Genomic DNA, 16,579 nt, shown 5'->3' on the forward strand with positions numbered 1-16,579 from the left:
TATGGAGAGATCGGGGTAGAAAGCATTATCAGGAAATGTGGCTGGAAAGATAAACTTGGTACAGTGGGTGAAAAAATTCATGTACAGAGGTGATATTCACCTGGTACACCCAGTTTGCAGCACTTATAAATTATTAAATATTTTAGATTTCTTTATACATATGCCCTAGTAAGTGGTGTACATTTTAAATTGGAGGCAAAGGAAGCCCTGAAATAGTTTACACTGAGAGTCCTACCTTTGAGGAATAAAGGAAGACTTCAGAACTACCAGAGAGATAAAAAATTGAGGAGGGAAACCCAAAGAAAGGAGTCAGAAAGAAGTGGAACCTTAAATTCTGCACACAAATGTCACTCAAATCTTGACTTCTAATATGGACATTCAAAGGTAGAAATAAAAAATATAAATAGCCCTATATCTTTTGAAAGAAATTGAATTTGTAATTTAAACCTCTCCCCGCTCCTCCCCCAAAAAAACCTCCAGGCCCAGATGGCTTCACTAGTAAAATCTATCAACCACTCAAATAACAAATGATACCAAACTTACACAAACTCATAAAATATAGGTGGAGAGAATACTTCCCAATTCATTTTATGAGGCCAACTTAACCCTATCATTAAAACTTAACTAGTACCTGACAGGAAAAGAAAATCACAGAAAAAACAAACTGTTAAAAGATGGAAATTCAAGGTAATTCCATCGCTAATTAGATACTTGATGATGTTAAAGAATGTTATATGTTTTTGTACAGTAATGGTGTTTTGACTGTATTTTAAAATAACTTATTTTTTGAAATATGTACTGAAATATTCTTAGGTAAAGTGGTACTAAGTTAAATCATATAAAACTTGTCTTTTAAAAAATTGGCAAATATCAACAACTTCACAATTCAACCTAACATTGCGTCTAGAAATTTCTTTGTTATAATCCAGTAGGAAAGGTAGAATAAGTGAGTGAGGGTAGCTACAGCAAGAATGATGACTGTTGTATTTGGGAACATCCTTTCCCCATAACCATTCTCATGATACAAAAATTGTGCTATTTGCTCTACTTAGCACATCACCTGTGTTACTCATGCGAAGCGGCATGTTTGAGGTCCCAGAGAGGGGATGCCGCACACGGAACCAATCAGGGATCACAAAGGCTGGACCGTGTCACACTGGAAGATCAGTTGTGCCAGCTCTTACTGTCCTGGTCTTAGCCTTTTTTTATAAGGTATCCAATCTTTTCTATAACTTATAAGAACCATCTCTAGGAACCGATGGGCCTGGAGGGCATTATGCTAAGTGAAATAAGCCAGTCAGAGGAAGACCAACACCATATTATTTCAACTGACATGTGGAATCTAATGAACAAAATAAACTGACAAATAAAATAGAAACAGACTCATAGATACAGAGAACAGACTGACAGCTGTCAGAGGGGAGGGGGTTGGGCGGCTGAGTGAAAAGGTGAAAGATTTGAGCAAAAATAAATACCTCGTGGACACAGGCAACGCCACGGTGGTTACCAGAGGGAAAGGGAGTGTAGGTAGAAGAGGGTAGAGCGGGAATAAATGGTGATGGGAGGAGGCTTGACTCGGGGTGGTGAACACACAATACAATATGCAGATGATATATTATAGAATTATGTACCTAAATCCTATATAATTTTATTAACTAATGTTTCAATGAAAAAAAAAACCACACAAAACATCTCTATTCAGCTATTCTTTCTCCTGTATTTCATTTGGAAATTGTGAGGCAAAACGAAGTCTCTGTATAAATCATTGCACATTAGCAAATTGTTTTGAATTATACTTGGATTAGTCAATTTCTGAAGAATTTTACAGACATTATCTCTCTTGTAAATTTCAAAAGGCATCACAAAGTGTAATCAAGTCATTGATTTATGGACCTGAATCTATCAAAGGAGGTTTCGGATCACCCTGTGTCCTTGCGTTGCTAATCTGGCATTTAGATAGGAAATATCGTGTAACGTGTGGGAACTCAGTTCTCGTTCTCAGATATCCTGATGATGAGTATCTGAGAAGCAGCAGCTCTACTCCCAGCCTGAAAGCTTACACACCATCTGACACAGCACCCTCCGTGGCTTCCTCCACTGTCCCTGCCCCGAGGGAGAGGCGCGCCCTTCCGTCTACACTTCACCTGGGTCACGGTATTGCAGAGTCCTCGGGCTGCTTGGCTTTGTAGCAGTCTGGGTCCAATAAAGGAGCAGAAACCACATTATAATTTTAAATGGGGGAAGCTTGATATAAAAAATATTAAGCTATGAAGCTACGATCAGAGAACAACTGTGAGAAAGTAAAGAGAACACTGAAGGGCACTCTCTGGCCCACGATGAGGACGTGAGGAAAGACACAGCAGGCCGGGGAGTGTCTCCTCAAGGCTGGGGCTCAGAGCTCACGGGACAACCAGCAGCCACATAAGTTGTAGCCTACCGGCTGGTGGAGAAGTGGGCTGGTTGGCCAGGGCCAAAGCTTGTCCGCTGTTGCTGAGCAAGTAGGAACAACCCTCTTAGTCCCAAGTGAGCCAACACTGGTGGGCAGGCAGATCAAAGGCATTGGGACACTACCGCAGGCACCAGGCTGGAGCACATTGTGTTTGTGACAGAAGAACTTCAAGCAAGCGGCCACCAGGCCTGGGCTGGGCTGGGCTGGGAGGTGTCTGAGGCACTGTGCTCTGGGTATGTGGCTGGAGCAGAGCACCAGTGGACCTCTCAGCGCATGCACACCACAGACAATCATGCGACAGGAGCAAGCAGAAGCCACCACAGCAACCAGGCGCAGGAAGAGAGGTCCCGTCTCATACGATGGCCCTCAGTGCACTCTCCTGACACAGCTCCCCATTGTGTTCATTATTAAAAAGGTTCAACCCATCACACGGAGCAGGTACTGAAGGATGAATGTGGGGCTGAGAGGCAACACCCAGTTCCCGCTAGTGGATTTCTGGGTTTCATAGTCTTCCAAAAGTAAGTGGAGATCTATCTGACTTAGTGATTTCTGTGGCATCCCAAGTTCTATGAAAACAGCTGTACACCCAAGAGTCACCAGATCATTCACACAGTAGTTAGGAATTTCATAGCGAGTTCTGCAGCTGGGCTTCCTTGGGCTAAATCCTGGCTGGCCTGCTTTCCAGCTGTGGGACGTTAGGGTAGTTACTCATCCTCTCTGTTTCCTCATCTGAAAATGAGAATAATAACCCCCGCTCCTTAGAGCTGTTGGAAAGACTAAATGACAATACACGTTACTCCCAAGCTCATAATCAGAGCTGAACAAATATTAGCTTTTAATAGTATTATTGGTGGAGCACCTAGGAGGTAGGTCCTTCACCTCTCTAGAAAGAGGCAGTAAGTCAAGAGTCAGTCCTCTAATCACTTCACTCAGAGGCTCAGGTATTTCTTTTTTGACCCCATTAGCTTGATCATGTCTCCTTTTGCAAACCCACAGAAATTATATTGACATTGCTCTGTGCTTGAATCCTGTAGGCTACCAAGAGTTGACTCCACCTATTCAAAACTCTCACACCATATTTAACTTCCCGCTGACTCTGCCAAATACGTGCTCCCCTCTCTTCCTTTGCCCCCATTGTACAACCTGAGATACTTTTTCCAGCCATTTATTCCTCAATTTATATGCTGATACGTTGAAGCATCCTCTATAAACAGAAAGGCAACCTGCTAAGGGGTCAAAAAATGATGCTCAGTTTCGAAACTCTAAATTTGAATGTCCTCATTTTCTGAGAGTGCCTCCAACTTCATTTATTTAAAACCTAATTTATGCAATGAGATTGCCAGCAACATATGCCAGTTAGTCTCAGATGCTAAAACGAGAATCGCTAGGGTTCCCACTACGACCTTTGAGTACAGCTCTAGTCTTCCAGTTTTAAATATTCACTTCTCTGGGTGGGTGGGTGACAAAATTAACACTGAGACACTTCCCCTTTCTCTTTCCTTTCCCATTCCTCTTCATTATCCTGAGTGTGATGCCCAAACTCTTACTTCATTACCTTTCAAAATGATTAATGTTAGGTCAGATCCAAAACCTTTTGTTTCTAAATCCAAAGGGCCAAGAGTGACCCTAAGCCAGGTTTCTGACACAGTCCAGGCGAGTTCAGCATAAAGAGACAAGTGGACCCCGGGGGCATGTTGGCAGCTCCCTGCGCACGAAAGCGACATAAGGTGTCATGTCACAGTTATTTTGATAGTCCCACCTTCCGCACCATACTGAACGTTTCCCTGCAGACTGACGTGGTGTCTTGGTCATGCTATACCCCAAGCAAATAGGATCATTCCAGCAACGCATGTACCTAATAAATGTGGAACATCAGTGAATGAATGACGTTTGCGAAGTTGGCGCTTCACACGCTCACTTTCCTAAATCTTTTTCAGGAAATACAACCCATCCAGATATGCAGTAGAGACATAGGATCTTCTCCAACCTGCCTTATACAGTTCAACGTTTCCACGAAGCTGAATGGCCAACAGGATCTACACCGGGGGCCACTGGGACAGGCCAGGAACGGCCACGCTGCCACAGGGTGGCTAAGTAACTGCGCACCCTGTTTGGAGGGCATCCAAAAACAAAGGTATCCCACGTCAAGGGGGAGAATCTCCGTAATGCTCGACAGCTTTCTTCATCCAACAAATCCCCCCCCCCCCCCATGAAGAGCAAAGGGAGTGAAGGAAGTTCGAGATCCTCGGGAGAATTCAAACCTAAGTGTTTGAAGACGCTAATCCTACTTGCAGTAGAGCAAGCCCAGCTACAAAGAAGACCAAAGAGACATCAAAGGACGGGTATGAAACGCAAGTTGTCGCACGTGGTAAACCAGCCAGGACTACGGAACACTGCACTAAGAGCAAGGTATCAGCAAAGGCCCAGCAGCCTTCCCGCAGGCCAGGCCGGACGAAAGGAAGTGCGTGGTTCATAGCCCCCGGAGAGACAGAAAGCACCCCAAACAGATCAATCAAAGCAACAGGTTATTATTATTATTATTATTTTTTTTTTTTGGAGACTCAAATGAAGAAGACAAGCAATCTGACTTCTCCGTGGCAGGCAGGTGAATGATGTTCCCATGTCTCTCTAGGTCATCACCGGACACCGAAACGGTAGACCAGAGGGTGACAATGAAGTCAAGAGGTATTCGGAATAAAAATGCGATGGCCACATGGTAGAATTTTCTAGAAGGACAACTCATTCATTCATTTATTCATATCTTATTTACAGAAATGTGTCCTCTCGTAATTATATGCTTCATTACTCAGCCCATTATATTGATACTGTATTATCTTTAAACAATGCGCTCTGTGAACATAAGAACAATGTCTTCTATGCCTATATTCAATTACTTATACATTTCATGGAATTATACTCAATTTTATATTTTTTTTGTTGTGTCTGCATTTGTTGAGTCCTCTAATTAAAAGAAATAAATTGTCACCATATTTAATTACAAATGTCTGTCCTCTCTAGTTGTTACCTTATTTTTAATTATCTTGAGTCTGTTGCCTTTGTGTCCTACACTCTTTTTATTCAAATTATAGGTTCACTTTTCAATTGTGTCTTTCTTTTACTTGTGACTTCTATTTTATTTATTTGTTCTGAAGCAGAGTTTTAATTTATTTTTTTTTACCTTTAAAATCTCCTTTTTCATGCCATTCTATTATTTTGTTACCTTATCTCTAAGACATTCAGAGAACTTTACAATCATAGAACAAATGGTAGGCACTAAAATAACAAAAAGAAATGTATGCTTTCCAGACAAATAAAAGTGAATAATAATAAAAGTCAATAGTAAAGGCAGAAACAAATGTAATAAAAATAAAATCAGTCTCTAGAAGGCAGAAAATCATCAGTTGTAAGAAACAGCCTACCTAATCTTAGGAATGTTCTAATGTTAAAACATAAAGTCACAAAAAGTTTAAGTATAGTAATAATTCTATAAATATAAATGAAATACAGACCTATTTGCACACAGTAAAGAAAAACAAATCTTTTAATCCAGGTAAACTGCTTAAAGAGTTAACTTTAGAAAGAACCCAAAAGTTCAATGTAAACCCAAAATATATAAAAAGGCAATCTTAATAAAAATGAAATGGTAAAACAGTATCCATATCAGAAAAAAAATCAAAGTAAAAATACCAATGATTATTAAAAACTATATATTGCTAAAAGTATTTCCACTAAGAAGAAAACCATTATGAACTTCAATAGCTTATTTATGAAGAAATTATAAAACTAAAGTAGAAATAAAAATTTTATTAATCATAGGGAAAAATTTAATTATTTCTTCCATCAATTATGCAAACAAAAAATAGTAAAATATAAAAATTTTTGGAAGCAATGCAAAAAGCTTAATCTAATTTTTAGAGCTAACTCTCCACCTAACAAATAACATATTTATTATTTTCAACTCCATGAAACATTCCTAAAACTGATAAGGCACTAAGACATTTCATAATACCTAAAAATTGCTTGTAAGATGTCTACTAGTTCATGTAACACCAAGAAATAACAATAGAGTACTGAACAGGAAAATAAGGAAGGTAATAAAATAATATAATAAAGAGGAAGACAACAAAGGTTAGAGGAGACATGAAAGAAACAGAGAACAGAAAAGCAATAGAAAAGATGAACAAAACTAAGAGTTTGAAAGGACAAAAAACAACCAACCTTTTACTAGATTATCAAGGGGGGAAAAAGAGAACCGAACCAATAAAATTATAAATGAAAGGCAAGACATTCCAACTAACACTTCAGAAATATGAAGATCAGAGGAGACGAGAGCAGGCAGCTTGTCTCTGTCTGATCTTAGAGGAAGGGCCTCGGGCCCCCACCCCTGACCTTGGCTGGCTCGAGGGGCAGCAGCCTTCGGGGCCGAAGGTGTCGCGTGTCGCGTGGGGTTTCCTTTGGCCTGTTTCTTGCTTTGTCCCGCCGGCCATGCCAATCGATGTAGTGATGGTTTAACACACATTTCCCCTCCTGACAAGTGACACTCAGCATTTGTGTCGGGCATCCTGTGATGCCTTTTGTAGATTATCATTAGGAAAGTGCCTGTTAAAACGCTTTTTCCATTACGCTTTTTTATTGCATCGTTTCTCTTCTTATTACTGAGTTTTGAATGTTCTTTATAAACTCTGGATAGAAGTCACTTAGCAGATGGGTGTCTGGCAAATACTTTTCCTAACCATTGGTTGGTCTTTTTATTTTCCCAACGCTGTCTTTTGAAGGGCAGTTTTTTGAGTTTTTATTTCATTTTCAGTAAAGTCCGATTTATTATGTTTTGGTGTCGTACCTAAGCAACTTGTCGTCACCTAAGTTCACAGGTCTTTCTTCTATATTTTCTACTAGAAGTTTTATAACTTGAGGTTCTACGTTAGGACTATGATGCATTTTGAGGTCATTTATATATTTAATGTGAGAGTATCCACACCCATTTTTTGCTTCCAGATGTCAGTCGTTACTGAAGCATTTAGGAAAACACTGCCATTTCTACATTGAATCGCCTTCAATCATTGTCAAAAGCCAGTTGTTCATACATGTGTGGATCTATTTATGGACCCCTTATTTTGTTTCACTGATTTATATGTCTATCCCGTCACCAATACCACACTGTCTTAATTACTATGGCTTTATAGTAAATATTAAAATTGGGCAATGAGATACCTTCAATGTTATTTGTCTTTTACAAAAGTTGTTTTGGATATTTTAGCTCCTTTGCATTTTAATATATACTGTTTAATTTTAGTATTAGCTTGTCAATTCCTTCTAAGTGTCCTACCGGGATTTTGACTAAGGTTATATTGAGTCTCTGTGTTAGCTTGGGGAGAATTGACACTTTAACACATTGAGCTTTTTAACCCATTAACAAAGTATAATTCCCCTTTTACTTAGCACTGCTGTGACCTCTCATCTGTAGTCGTCAATGCGTGGAACTTACACTTATTGTGATCGCTTCCTATCTAACTCTTCCATGCGTTTGCTATTATTGTAATTCTTTTTAATTTTTATTTCAAGCTGTTTACTCCTAGTTTATAGAAATTTAATTGATTCTTTTAATATGATTTCTGTGTCCATAAACCTTGCTCAAGCCACTCATTAGTTCTAATAGCCTTTCTGTGGAATCTTTAGGGCTTTCTAGGTAAGCAATCATATCACCTAAAAATAGGATTTTATTACTTCCCCCACAATCTAGATGCCTTTTATTTATTCTTTTGGCCTTTTTACACTTTCGAGGACCTCCAGGATGCCGTTGGTTAGGATTAGTGAGAGCGGACATCCTTGGCTTTTCCCCAATCTTAGGAGGAAAGCATTTGCTGTTTGACTATTGCTGTTAGTAAAGGGTTTGGGTATAGTCCTCTGTCAGGTGGAGGAAGTGTTCTCCTATTCCTAGTTCTCTGAGAGTTTTATTATAAGTAGATCTATTTTAAGTTTTAGTTTTGAAGTGCTTTCTCTGCATAAATTAAGATCATTTGGCTTTTCTTCTTTAATAAGTTGAAATGGTAAATTACATTAGCTGATTTTCAAATGTTGCGCCAACCTTGAACAACGGGGTAGAACCTATTCATTGTAGTTTCCTTTTCATATATTGCTAGATTTGACTTGCTAAGATTTTGTTGAGGATTTTTGCTTGTGTTATAATGAGACATATTAATCCGTAATTTCTTTTCTTATACTGTGTTTATCTGTTTATGTTTTTAGGATGATGTTGGCCTTAAAATGTGAGTTGGGAAATGTCCCTTGCTTTTTTATTTTCTGGAAATTGGTGGTTCAAAAGAAGTTTATTAAGAGTTTCAAACAGCTAGAATAATCTAATTATAAATATTGTTATTCTGAAATTCTTTAAAAAGTATTTCCAAACAAAAGTAACTGTATGTAAGCCATGATGATCACAATTAAAAATAAATAACCAATTATTTTAAATTAGTGGATATTAAATTAATACAATATAAACATATATATAAAATCTACATAAATGTAGGATTTTATTTAGTCCTGGGTATAAATATACTACAACACTGAGAAAATTCATATTAGAAAAACAAACATAATTAAAGAGAAACTATAAAAATGACTACCGTACACGAATGCAGAAAAGTCCAAGAAAGCAGAAGTCCTGGTGCTCGTCAGTTCTTTGCACCAAAGATTTAAAATAGGTGGCGCATCCATCAGTCACATGCAGACTCACTCCAGGTTAACCGAGTTATGCAGGACATGTTACATATACGATCCTGGCTTTTGCAGACATGTGCTCAGTATGCGTTGGATACAGATGGGAAGGATATCCATATTTCAGGTGGCAAGGCCAACACACATGTGGGTAACAGAAACTCGTTGGGGTGTTTTTACTATTCTGAGGGCTGTAAAGTTTCCAACGTGTAAATAAATGGCCACTTATATGTCAGAGGCACTTCGGTGCTTATTCGTTTCATGTTTTCTCGTAGGAAACACTTTCACCTGGGAGAAAACGAGGCATGTTTTAAAAACACAGGAAAGTGTTATTCTTTAGAGAATGTTTTTGCAGGAGGGATTTAATTTCTACTGTTACTTTTTTCTTATAGTTGGTGGTCGTTGGTTCTGGTGGTTGTTACCTTTGTTGGTTCAGCAGGAGTTTGGCTCAAGCTCAGCTGGTGAGGAAAGAGACAAAAGGAGGAAGGGAAAAAACGTGGTGTGAAAGTAAAACTAGATTTTTTTAGGTAGCATCGACACTTTACTGAATGCCAAATATTTACAGTTTGAAACCTTGGCAAAACTCAATCAGTATTTCTTTGATATGGATATCTAGAAAAAAAGAGTTAATGATCCCCATAACTTAGAAAGTGAGCTCGACAAGGATATTAATCTTCAAGTGTGTGCCTATATATTCCAGGCCTAACTCCATACCTGGCATGCAGTAAGTGCTCAATAAATGTTATTTCTAATTGGGAGTAATAGGTGATGTAAAGAACCTTTGTTCTTGCATATTAGCTCCTGTCTAATTTCCAAGAAGAGCCTTCTTTTAAAATTTCATATATAAAGTATGAAGAACTACCCATAAAAGCATATAGCTGCATATAGGAAAAACCAGTTTCACCCATTCGATTTTCACAACAGAAGTTCTTTCTTCTAGGGGTAATGCATTCCATTCCTCGCTAATCTGATTCTTTATTTTGCTAATCTGATGAATGCATTTCCATTTTTATTGGGTCTAATAGATAGCTGATCTAATTTGGAGCTTATAAATTAGACAGTTATATGTGAATTGATTGTAGCACATAACTCTAGCACACTGGCAATCTTCTCAGAGATTAAAAGTGCTGCTGAGTTCTCTCTCTATGGATGATTAATTTTCAGTGGTTATCAACCCTCACACTGAAAATTAAGCAATACATATTTGCTTTGTGGATGACCAGTTTTATTAAAGTAGTAGAGTTGATGCAATTAATTATCAATACCTTATGAAGAGAAGACAAAATTAAAATGGCTTAAAAGAAGCAGGCAGGTATCTATTGTTAGTGGTGAAATGCATTTACTGCTGTGAAAACTAGTTCCTGGTTTTTGCAACAACCTGGGAATCATACACCAAGTATTCCTTGCTTCCTGGTTTTACGTCTTTTCAGGAAAATTGGTTTATGTCAATAACCATTTAAGATGGATGACTTGAAGACAATGAATGTTTGATTTGATTTTTTGGTTTACTTTATTTTTATTGTGGACACTATTACAGATGCCCCCCCCCCTTTTGCCCACCTCCACCCAGCCCCCCTTTCCCTCTGGCCATTACCACACTACTATCTGTGTCTATGGGTTATGCAAATATGTTTGTCTTCCTGGTGTTGAGTTGCATAAGTTCTTTATATATTTTTTAAATTAACCCCTTATCAGATGTATCAGTGGTGAATTTAATAGAAATCTTTCCTCTCCCCTTGGTGCTCAAGGCTGCTGCTGTCTAGGGTGCTGACCACCCTCAAAACAGGAGGGTGTCCAGTGAAATTTGCGTATTTAGCTCTCATGCTCGTTGGAACATAATTTCTGAGCACAATAATGCAATTAGAGCTCTGAGGACTAAGAATGTATATTTGGCCTTTCATTCTTGGCCGTTGAAATTCTGGGAACTAGAGATCCTGTGACAGTGTCCTGGTCAGAGAAGCGCATTACAGCTGCAGGATTCACGCCCTTAGTGGTGGCCTCTCAGAGGGCAGGGGGAATTGGCCCAGGTAGGTCATCTCCAGAGAGTTCCCTTTGCAATGTAGAACTCTTCTGTCGGGCTATCATTAGTAATAATATTAACTGAAGTTGTGAATAAAATATAATATCTGCTATTTTGTGTGTGTGGATGATTTGCGGTCATAGTTTTGAAGATATTTATTGATCACTCATATTTTATGGCAAAATATCTTATGGGATATCCTTTGTGATAGCTCACTTAGTGTATAACCTTGTCATTGCCTAAGAGGGTCCTAGACATGTTTTTATTTCTCTCATAATTTATAATGTGAATATTCTATAATTCAGCCATAACTGTAACTCTATTTACAGTTAACTTCTTCATTGGGTCTCAATTTCCCTTTAAAGAACATACTCTTGCAGAAGTTGGTGAATTTTTCATCATTTTTTCTGTCTAGATAACATCCAAAACCAAGTCTTATAGGGTGAGTATATGAACCCAATGGTCACATACAGTCTGAAGTAAGGCCATCATAGTTGCTTGGTCATCCATGCCAACAAAGACCTGAGGACCAAGGGCTGCAGTCAGCTCAGCCCCCAAATTACCTTAAAGCAAAGGAAATCCTTCAATTGTAGCATCAGGTAAATGGGTATATTACCAAATTTAAATCAGAGTAAAAGTTATTCAAATATAATTGATTAAAAAATAATAAACTCGAAAGAATTGAGGAAGGAAAAGCTGATCTTTCCCTGAAGGATAAGGGTTTGCACTTGGATTTTACAGAGACAATGCTCTTAGTTGCATCAGCCGTACAAGTCAGAATCTCAGGGAGCAGAAAATCTGAGTGGTCAAACATATTTGGGGGTAGGAAGGATGGGGTTTGTGTTAGGAAGACCTCTGTCTTTTACTGAAAAGTATTACATCAGTGAGCAAAGTCTCTCTGAGGGGAAAGCCAAATACACTGCAAAAGTAAAGCTGAGATTCATGTCCTCAGGGTGCATGTGTGAATGAAAGGTGGAGGGGGGAGAGAGAGCAGATCCAGTCCCTTACTTCTGATGTCATTTCAATTTTGATAAGAGTTTGGCACATATTGTCCAGTCTCAAATATCACAAAAAATGTTTCTAGTCAGTTTTACTTCTCCAATGATTCTCTTACTAAGCATAGAGATAGATTGTCCCCAAAAATGTAAACATATTTTAGCAGCTGATAGCTCAATTTTGAAAATAAATGTATTTTAATAAACACTGCCTTAATAATTATTCAAAGCATGTGTATACATTTTTTGGGACACCCTACATATTTGATTTCAGTTAGAAATGTCCCTATGTCCCATACCAGTACAAAATCTAGGGAAATTTTGCAAAGAATCTTTGAGATTATTCATTCTGTATGCATAAGCATTTTCCTAACCATTTATCGAGGCTGCAAAATTACCAAAAGAGCATTTAGCTTCACTTCAGCATTATAACACAAGCTCTGCTTTAACCAAGATGTTGCTTTTTACTTTGATTGGGAAGGTTTTTAGTGTACTGCTTTGTCTTTTACTTTAAAAGTGCTTTTAAAAAAAATAAGTACCGTACCAAAATGTCTCTTAAATTCACATTTAATTAACTGTATCGTTTTAGAGCCGACTCACATACAAGAGCTTTTAACCAACAGGTACATTGCACAAAAGTTATTAAAAGTTTCAACTGTTGCACAGCGTAGTGTTTCAAACACTTGTTTAGATTTTAAACGCTTCAGGGGCAAGAAATACAGAACCAAGGGGTCAGGAGACCTCGACTTTATTGTCTGGTTTATTGCTAATTAGCTGTGCAACCTTGGCCCTGTTGTTCAAATTCTTGCAGTCTCAGTCCCAAAAAAGGAACAAAGACAGACAGATGAAAAGGGGTCCAGAAGGAAATTCTAGAATTCTATATACACCTGCTTCTCAAGAACTGCGAAGGGTCTGAGATGTTCTTTTACTCCATGCCAGTAAGTCGGCCACAGTTTCATAGATGCTGGTAGCAGACACGATTATTTTTATTACTTTCTTTCCAAAACTTGTATCTTATGTATCTTCTCGCCCCATGGCACTGGGCAAGACCTCCAGCTCAATATTGAACAGAAACGGAGAGGGTTGGCTTTCTCATTAATTTGCAGATGACAACGACTACACCGAGGACTATAAAATAATCTATTAAAAATAAGAGTTGAATTTGATACGTTCACTCACCACAGTTGTTATGCAAAACCAACTGTCTGTCTATAAAACAAAATGACTGAATAGAAATAAAATGTTTCAAGTGCCATCATTTGCGAAGCAAGTTCTTTAAACGGGGCATAAAGCTAACCCACGGAGGAAGGAGTCAACTACTTTGAATCCGAGAACCGCTCCGTCTTAAAAGACACAACCCATGGACTGAGAATAGATATTTACAATGCGTGTACTGCATGAAGGACTCCAGACTATACGGAGAATTTCTACAGATCACTAAGATAATGACACTAGAAATGTGGGCAAAAGCCTCAAGTGGGCGTTTCACACACACACACACACACACACACACACACACACACACACACACACAATCCAAATGGTCCAGTAAACGAGGGAGAAGGTGCTGAACCTCATTAATCAGATAGCTTCGCATCAATACCACTATCAGGCCCGCTCTGCAGAAATCATCGTGGCTACAGTTTCAAAACCCAGAGGATGCCAAGCGCCGCAGGCAGGCGGAGCAGCTCCTCCGACCCCTCTTGGGGGGGTTCTGGCGGCGTTGGCGAAACGGCCTAAGCGCGTCTTAGGACAGCGGGTCTGTCCCAGGGGCGTCCCTACAGAAATGCGCGCCTGCGGGTGCTCCCAGGCACCCAGCGGAACAGAGCGGTGCTGCCCGAATCGCTCAGCCGGCCCTGGCCCGCAGCAGGCAGGGCAACGGCGGCCGAGCCGCGAGAGGGAAACGTGCGGGAGAATAAACGGCTGTGACGGGCAGCGACGGGCACGGATCTCAGGCCCCTGCGGAGGGCGGGGCGGCAGCCAAGGCGGCCCAGGGCGCTGTCCCACCTCTGCCGTGGCACAGGCGGGCGATGGCGGTGCCAGGGGAGGCTGTGTTGACTTTGGAGACTGAGTGGCCACGCGCGTGGAGGAAGCCACCAGGCCGCCGACAATATTCTGTTTCTTGATCGGGGTGGGTTATGCCTGTGTTCACTTTTTCAGAAGTCTTTGGGTGATATATTTATGATTCACGTACTATCCTTCATTTATCTTATTTTTTAATGAAAAGTTTAAACATCTACATATGTACTTATGTATGTATGTATGTTCGTACATGTATGTAGATGGAAGAAAGAGAGGAGGGGGAGGGGAGAGAAAAGGGGAAAGGGAGGGAGAGAGATTAAAAGATGGAGCTATATTGAACCAGGTTTTATAAACGCAGTGAGTGTGAAAGCCGGATAATTCACCAGGACCATCTGCCGTTCCTCCAAAATACGCAATCCATCCTGTCGGAAAGAACTCATCATTAAAGTAATTCCAGAGTGACACAGAGATTGTTGTCAAGTCTGGAATCACAGTCAGTACAATAAGACCTTTTTTATTAAACAGCTATGGAAACATTTGGGGATCAGTTGTTAAATAACTTCCTAGATACAAACACGTTGAGTCAAAGTTTGCTGAAAAGAGAAAAAACTAGTTTTAATAATAAACACTATCCTATCTCAAATAGATTGAAAATTCTGTTGGAAAGTAATATCTTTTTCCCTAACACACAACACAACACACACGTAGTTGGTTAGCAAATCAGCCCTTGTAGGTACATGGAGGGCAGGGAGAGACGGGACAGGCACACGGCTCAGATTGGTGGTGGCAGGTTTAGTAAGAAGGGAACTTACACACGAGGCTTGCCTCAAGCAGCCCCCAAACCAGCAGATCTCTGCGCCTGCCCACAAGAATCTTAAAAGTTTATGTAGAGTCTCAGCCGGTCAGTCACATGCTCAGTCCAGACGATCTCAAGCCCTTACTCTCTTAAGGCTACATCCTTGAACCAGCTCCCAGTATGTGAATGGTGTGCAGAAAGTATATTCCAAGAGCAGGGGAGGCAGGGAGGAGCCTCTGATTGCTCAGGCTCTGTTTTCTGGTCAACGCACTGACAGTCACCTCCTCTTGATGACAGACTCCAACACTCCTACACACACACACACACACACACACACACCCTCCTCATAGTAGGAATGATGGGATGCAGAGGAGCCAAACAGATCATTGCAGATCCAGGCAGGGCCTTGGGCAAGGTGCAAAGGGGAAGGATGGGGCACAATTATACTATCAGAGCTCCAAGGTCAAGTGTCTGATCTGCAACCCCAAGTCCATATCCCATATCTTATCCAAAAACCTAGAGATGACTAAACTCAAAGACACGAGCCGATGAACTAAAATCGTAACAGATTGATGCAGAGTTGATGCCGTAGCCTTAATTAATGAGAAAGAAAACTCCTGAACAAGTCAGGATGCTCTCATTTTCCTGTCAGCGTAGACTCTCGCTGCCCCAAATGGCAATACAAGAAGCCAGGATATGCTTAAAGTTGGCAAGAGAAACGAGTGGCTTAATTCTGGTGACACTGATCGATGAGCACTAATGGACCCGTTTCCACTGTGGGACGCCATGCAGCTGGCGGTGGAACCAGACACTCATGCAGGTGCCTTCCCCTTGGAGGAATCAGAGGGGAGCACAGATCATTCTGGGCTTTCACGTCCATTTTCTAAACGTCATGCAGATCTGTCCTGTCAATTTACTCAGTCTCCTCTAGACAGCAAGGCTGTGGTCAAGCCTGTTTACAAGGTGTAATTTCATTAGTTGACTTCCCCAGAACAGAGCTCCAAGTTCTAGGGATATTTTAAGCTAATTCTCTACACCCTAACCTCAGAACTCTATCAGAAAGGAGAAATAAAATGCAGAGGGAAAGAATCTATATTTAAGGCATAATTTTCATTAATCTATATGAAAACCGAAGTTTCTTAAGAATGATTATTGGCTATCTAGTTTAAAATAATGCAAAGGTGCACATCCAATAAAAGCATTTTCCTAGCAGGAGATAAATAGTCTCTAATTTCTTAAAATGGGGCTTTTGCCAAAACTTGAAAACATCAGAGCTCCCGGGAAGAGACCTTGCACCAGCCCCACCACCAGGTCTGGGAGACGCTAACCTGACAGTCTACAGTGAGGCCTCCTCCTTCCAGTCTTGGAATCTGTGGGTGTATTTCATCCTGTGAATTGATTAGATGTCAACGGGACTGTGCAATCTAATTAAATATATAAGCAGAAGTAACTTTTCAAAAATCTGCAAGCCAACAAAACCCACAGCGTAACCTAGGAGATATCTAAATTGTTCAGTTCTTCCAGAAAAATAGTCAGTAAATCATTAAATCCCTCAGATTGCCATCTGCCTATTTGAACGTTGA

At 40.0% G+C, this 16,579-nt stretch overlaps 1 pseudogene; it reads right to left on the minus strand.

Moving 5' to 3' along the window:
• Positions 1-11,502: 11,502 nt before the first annotated feature.
• Positions 11,503-11,675, minus strand: LOC148091600 (NADH dehydrogenase [ubiquinone] 1 beta subcomplex subunit 1 pseudogene; annotated as a pseudogene).
• Positions 11,676-16,579: the final 4,904 nt, after the last annotated feature.

This window comes from Miniopterus natalensis, chromosome 13, assembly GCF_054644295.1.
Source record: "Miniopterus natalensis isolate mMinNat1 chromosome 13, mMinNat1.hap1, whole genome shotgun sequence".
In the NCBI taxonomy this organism is placed as follows: domain Eukaryota; kingdom Metazoa; phylum Chordata; class Mammalia; order Chiroptera; family Miniopteridae; genus Miniopterus; species Miniopterus natalensis.